This window comes from Xiphophorus hellerii, chromosome 5 (assembly GCF_003331165.1).
Source record: "Xiphophorus hellerii strain 12219 chromosome 5, Xiphophorus_hellerii-4.1, whole genome shotgun sequence".
Lineage (NCBI taxonomy): Eukaryota > Metazoa > Chordata > Actinopteri > Cyprinodontiformes > Poeciliidae > Xiphophorus > Xiphophorus hellerii.
In genome coordinates this window covers 8,853,851-8,861,034 of record NC_045676.1, presented here as the reverse complement: position 1 = coordinate 8,861,034, position 7,184 = coordinate 8,853,851, and the positions used below count along the sequence as shown (strand labels likewise).

The window sequence follows — 7,184 nt, the reverse complement described above, 5'->3', positions numbered from 1 at the left end:
CGTAAGTTACACTAGTTGGTTACACTTTAAAGGCCAGTTATTCTGAACAGAGCACCTATGAAATCAGCTGGAAAAGGAGATAGAAAAAAACGCAAAAAGAAAACAGAGATGAAACCCTTTAAGATGAATCAATTAATCTCCAATAATAACAAACAGAGTTGTTGAGAGGTATAAAATTACAGCACATTTATTAAACTCGTCACCGAGTGAATGTATTTACTCCCTATTCAAACTACTAAAAGCTGCAGTATGTAACGTTTATAAAAATGTTTTTTACATATTTGTTAAAACAATCACCATGTTGTGACAGTATAATATCTGTAAAAAGATGAATCTCCTCCACCTTCTTCCTCTCTATTACTGGAGAAATGCAATGCTACTGACCAAAACAACCTATCAGAGCCAGGAGGAGGGCTTTAGTGCTGTCAATCAACCCCAAGTACTCGCTTCTAAAAGGGCTAATTGTGGAGAAACAACTTACCGTTACAGGTAAGTTGTTTGCCATGGTAACTACCCTGAGCACTCATAACAGGATCTGCTAGCTGAAGCGTAGCAGAGAGTTAGAGGATTGAAAGGGAGGGATGGGCAGCGCAACAGAGAGGGTGATTGACAGCACTAAAACTCTCCTATGAGCTCCGATGTTTCTAGATAATATAGTGAGCGCTGGGAGAAGACAAAGGAGTTGGATTTTTTCACTGATTATCTGTCACAACAAAGTGACATATTTCAACAAATATGTAAAAATATATTTTTTATTAAAGTTGCATACTGCAGCTTTAAAGCAATGTGAACGCTAACATGTCCAGATCACTCATAAACTTTAATTAGCTCTTTTTGCTGCTATCCCAGGGTCAGATGGGAGCTGAATCCCCTCTGAGTCCTGAGCAGGCACCACGGTGTCTGTCTACCAGAGCATTCTGTGTAAACGTTAAAAAGAGAAGCATCCTAAAAGAATCCATATCAGGAAGCTGACAGCATGCTAGATGGACTTTAAAATACGATTCTATCCATTTATAATTTATATCCACTTTATTCTGTAGTGCTGCTGGAAGCAATACCAGCTCAGAAGCAAATCATGCAGTTATTATCCAAGCGTGGTAAATTGCAATGATTCTATAAAATCTTACCCTGATATGTCCATTAGATCTTAATTCTCCTTGTACTTACATAGATGAGGCCGGAGTAGTATCGGTCTTTCAGGTTGTGAAGCACCGACGCCTCGTTCAGACATGTGAGTTCAGCCATATCCTCCACCTTGGTGAACTTGGGCGGATTCATTTTCTGGATGTCGTCCTTGTTGACCACCGCCTTTTTCCCGTTTTCGGCGAGCTCCACCACCACCTCATCCCCGCGCTCCTCACGGATGCTCGCCGCCCTCGAAGCCGTGGCGCTCCGACGGGATCCACACCAGCCTCTTGGCGGTCCAGTCCGCCTGAGCTGCCGGGTTGTACACGACGGCACGGTCCACGAAGAGGTACCGCTCCGGGTCATCCTGCCCACTCCTCTGTGACATTACTGCTGGAAAACCAGAAGCACGGCAATCTGGGGCAACCTGCAGGGAGGAGAAAATTAAAGTTCTTCAATTTATCATTCACACTAAAGACGACGCAGCTTTGATTTGGATCAAATCTGCCAAAGGTCAGTTTAAGACAGGGGTGTCAACTCCAGCCCTCAAGCGCAGGTGTCCTGCAGTTTTTAGATGTGCACAGGTACAAAACACTGGAATGAAATGGCTTAATTATCTCCTCCTTGTGTAGATAAGTTCTCCAGAGCCTTAATGACTTAATTATTCTATTCAGGTGTGGTGCAGCAGAGGCACATCTAAATGTTGCAAGACACCGACCCTTGAGGACTGGAGTTTGACACCTGTGGTTTAAGAGGTCACAGTTAATTGCAGATGATTGGATTCTTGAAGAATAAAGTCCAGGAAAGTCTAGAATTTCATTACATTTCAGGTAGTTTCCCCCTGTGTATTATAAGCCTTTCGGTGGAAATATATAGTGATAAAATAATTTATATTGCTATTTTCATCCTGTGGTTTGTACAGTAAAGTATTTATTTTTTATTTAGCTTCACCAATTTTGATTATTTTTTCTACAAAATCGCTGAATTTTCGCATTTTCCCATTCAAATGCTCCGAAGCACAGCTGGTGAGGCAGCAGCGAGCTGATTGCGCAACCTCTCGCTAACTGCACTGGCTGCCAGTCTATGGGAGCATGTTCCTCCTGTCTGTACATCGCCAATGAAATGGCGAAAAAAACATTTAATTTATAAACTGATTTTCCATAATTTAGCTTATGCATATAATGTACAGTGTTTGTTGTGACCAACTGTGTGTGTAATGTGTTTCGTGTGCTGAGGAGCGATCAGAAACAGCAGAGAACAGATTCGAGGTGAGGCAGGCAGTTCTATGGCGTCATGGCAGGGGGCGCTCATGATCCCAGACATTGTGACTCCACAATAGACCCTTTTCACATGACGTCACACAACTTCCGTTTTGGCTCGAAGCTGTGTATCCTTAGTTCCGGTGTACATAGTAAGTAATGATAAAGTTGTCTATTTCATATATATATATATGTCATATACATATATATATATATATATATATAGAGAGAGAGAGAGAGAGAGAGATGTATAAATCTGACAGCATATGTTGATCAGACAGATCACCGGAGCATGGAGTTTACACAGTCTCTAAAACATTTGCCTAAAATAAGATTTGAAGATATATCACGATTTGCAAACCAGTTCTCTCTGACAAAAAAAATCTAAATTAGACAAAGGCTACAAATTCTTCACCGAACAATACCTGTTTGACTATGAAGGTAGGTATTTTTGTTTTGCGTAACCGTTAGCTTAGCATTAGTGAATTTTGTTAGCTAGCTAACTACGTGACATAACTGTTCCTTAACCAGAACTTTTTACTGTTTTTGAACTATAACGTTTTAGGCTCTAATCTTGATCAGATTATTAAATTATAGACTGGAGTTGCCACTCATCCCATAAAATAGGGATTTGTTTGTTATAAGCAGAGATGTCCGGTGCCGCCGCTGCTTTGTAATGCCTTTAATCGGACCACTTTTTCGGTAACGAATAATCTAACGAGTTCGTATTTCAAATCCAGTAATCAGATTAAAGTTATTTATCCAAATCATTGCACATTAATATTTTCTTGTGTATTTATTTTTATTCCTTCTTTGCGTCTTTGGGAGAGACTCTGTGACAGTTAGCAGTGACAGAAACATGAACAGTGCATGGAGATGCGCATTTTGTTGCTGGAAAAACAGAAATATCGTCAAGCCCAACTGTTATTTGTGGCTTTTGTCTTGTTTTTTCTAAACTTATAAAAAATAATGATTCACCGGTAAATGAACCTCTAAACGTTACATCACTGACAGGCGGCGGTGTATATGTTTCCTAACTGTGGCTAAAGCTGCTGCTAGCTGGTTTACTCATGATCGGAAGCTGGTTCCTTTGAATACAGTTGGAGAATGGTAAATTGACAATGACTTATAACGGTTATCTAGCACGTAAACACTGTTTTATAAAACACAGAAAGTGAACCTCTAAACGTTACAGCGCTGACAGAGAGTATATTTTTCCTAAATGTGGCTAAAGCTGCTGCTAGGTGGTTTACTCTCCGATCGGAGGCTGTTTATTTTATACACAGATAGAGAATTTACAATGATTAGTAACAGCTATCTAACACTTAAATGCTGTTATTATTAAACTTACCTTTTATTATATCCTTAAGATTATGAGAATACGGGAAGTTTTCAGCTTGGTTCCCAAGGCAAAATCACACCGGAAGTAAAGATACCCAGTTTTGAGTTATGGCGGCCATTGTCTGACGTCACTGTGAAAAGGGTCTATTGCAGAGTAAGAGACAGTAACAATGAGCTAGCCATGGAGCTAGCCATACAGTATAGTCAAGTGCAGCGATATATTTATAGTTTTCTCCTCTTACCACAGCAATCACTTGTTAATAATAGCTAAATAAACAATAAGCCTAAAACCATACCACTACAACAGACTGAATGATCTGCTCTTTGTGTTTTATACATATACACACACACACATATGGTACATATATTTTTCATTCACCAGAGCTCTGTAACCACTGCCTATCTTTACATGCCAACAACTTCAGCGAATAAACTGACATGGATCATAAAATATTAGTCATTTTAATCAGGATGTAGTAAAAAAATATTATATTTATTGTATTTCTTTATGTTTGCCTATTTTAAGACTTTGTAGATATTGATAATAATGTCTTCCAATAATATAACCAAGGGAGATTTTCAAATTTCCTGTCAACTTAGCATTTTTTAACACAAAAACATGGATGACTGTCCTAGTGCACTTACCAACGGTCTGAGCAAGTTTCCTGGGGGAAACAATGGATCAGGACACATATGGGAAAAAAATGGATTCACAGAAATATTTACATTTTCAGACTATTTTCTTTCCCGTCCTCAAAAATGTGTATTCATTCATCATCAGTTGATCTTTCCAACAATTCTTAATCAATCTATTAATTTTTTTATCCATCCGTCCAAATGTATACAGGTTTATGCAGGTTACATTTTTAAGCACATCCACGTGGAAATATGTGTCAACAAGTACGACTGAAACGATTCATCGGATTAAATTATTTGATTACTTGCATATTTTAGTGTACTTCTAATATTGTGTAAAAAAGGCTGACGTCATTAAATTAAAAATCTGTAGAATGTGCCGATGTTTTCATCAGAACAATCGATTAGTAAAATAATCTTTAATTTGAGCCATTTCTGAGAATGTTCTTTTTCTATAAAAGTTGAAGAGGTTATTTCGTCCACATAGCATAAAAAATTATCCTGTTATTATTTATATTTCTCAAAGAGAAAACAAAACGTACAGGCGAGAGCTTTACAAAATATTTAAAATGCCACAAAAATCTCTGATTGTTGCATCTATGAAAGAATAATTAATAAGTAATGACGAGTATAACTGGATGAAACAATGGCTGGCTACTTATATAACCCACAGTGGACACAAGTACAGCACTGACTGCAGCAATAAACTTCTATAAAGTGTGCTTCGTAACTTGGCAGGTCATATGAGGCCTTAAGCAGAACTTAATAAGGTTCTGTTCAGAATATCAGCACCAATAACAGCATTTTAATTCAGATGTGATTGAATCTGGGAGAAGAGCCGAAGCTTAAAGCAAGCAGAAATAATTGATTATTATTTGCTGAGATGCGTTTATGGGCAAACCGAAGTCATGGAGTCACAATGTAACCATGGTAACATTACAATCAAACTATGAAGATTACTTTTTACACTATTACAAAGTAAGAAAACTTTACAATTCCTTTCAATGTTAATATATAAAATCGTTAAATCAAACTTAAAACTCATTCCTGATTAACAAACATTTAACATGTGTAGTGAGTGTTTAAATTTGAGTGTTTATAAAAGGGCTTAGTTTGCATTTGTAATATAATTCTCAGCTATATCAAAAAGCATGGTCAGATATATTTTTTAACATGCAGCCTGATCCCATGTTGAAATGAGGCAGGGGTTAGATATTTATCTGGGTCAGGTCACACGATGGTGGATCAGTTTGGCTTTTGATTATTGTCTGCCAGCATCCCCCCCGTCAGTCAATGTCATCTCACATGTTTCTACGTAACGGTACAAATATACTGTTAATTTTTGCACCAAAGTAAAACTGTTTAGCATCTAGAAAAGGTTGGCTATGAATGAAAACATCTCTCCCCGGCCTGATCTTCTCCCTGGACAGGCCAAACAGCTGCAGCGGCTAAATTAGCTCGCTAACGTTAGCTCAAAGTTGCCTCAGATCCCAAAAGATGCCTGCGAGAACTCAGTTTATTTCCAGTCAAATTCAACTGCTGGATCCAGCTGGAGGGGGGTTATCACCATAATTAATAATATTGCCAGATATGAAAATAAAGTAGAAAATGCCGAGGAAAAAACAGGAGTTAAGGATGAATTGTTCAGCCTTCTCTTGCAAATCCCATCATGGGTGTGGGTGGCTCAAAGACGTCTGGCTCAGGATAAAAGCAGGACAATGACCACGTCGCGACCACACCGGCTCTTAAACAATAAACTTCTTCTTTAAGCAAAAATATATATATATTTTTAAAGCTAGAAACAAGCCGTTGGCTTTGCGTTGCCAGCTAACATTAGCAAAGCTGAAGGTCCTCCATCATTAAAAAGTCATGGCACAATAATCCGCTAGCTAACGTTAACGGAGGCTGTTGCTAGCCGCTACATCCCAGGAAAAAAAAAAAGGAAAAAAGAACAACGTCTGGCCCGGGCTTCTCTCCGCAACTTACCGCACACGGGAGATGGATGGACCTCTGCCCTGGTGTTTCTGCTCGGTTTCCAGTGAATTAACGTTACAGTCCTTCAGCGCGTACTAAAGCGTCCCCTTCCTTCCTTCGGCCGCTCTCTCATCAGTGGTACACCCCCCACCACCATCCAGCACCTTCTCAACCGAACTCTACCCGGACAGGGAGGATGGATGCGCCGCACCGCCGAACGAAACGCCCACAACGCCAATCCATATCCTGATTGGCTGTCAAAGTCCGTTGCTGTGTCATGATTGGTTAAAGAAGAAATAGTGGAATTCTATGCTAAAAGTTTGATCGTTACCGCACGCGAAAACAGAGGTGGATAGCAACTACTTACATTTTTTGGGGGGGAGAATACTATAGTTTTACCACACTATAATATTATATTGCCATTCTGAGTAAAATTTCTGGATACTCTGCCGCTCAGTAATTTTAGTGAATAAATAACAAACTTATTCTAACCAAAAAAGCACCAGACACGCATAACTTATTTTGAAACGTCTTTTTTGCTAAGTCCTTTGTGTCATTTAGAGACAGTAAAGGCTGCAGATGATGTCAGGCCCAGAGTCTTGTTTCTCAAAATTCAAAACCAGCATTGGTGTTTATTTAGGATTTTTGTCCTGGGCACACAATTGAAGTCCATGTTTCAAACATCTAGGCGGCACTTTGACAGGAAACGTTTTATAACCACATGAAATGCACCAGTATCACTGACAGCAACAGAGACAAGATACTGCCACCACCATGTTTGACAGTACAGTCCTCTTCTCTTGGGATGCAAAACTAACACTTTTATCAGTGTTTGTCCAAACTGCTTGT

At 39.1% G+C, this 7,184-nt stretch overlaps 1 pseudogene; it reads right to left on the bottom strand.

Annotated features, from left to right (window-relative positions):
- Positions 1-1,140: 1,140 nt before the first annotated feature.
- LOC116719713 (myosin-10-like) lies at positions 1,141-6,527 on the bottom strand (annotated as a pseudogene).
- Positions 6,528-7,184: the final 657 nt, after the last annotated feature.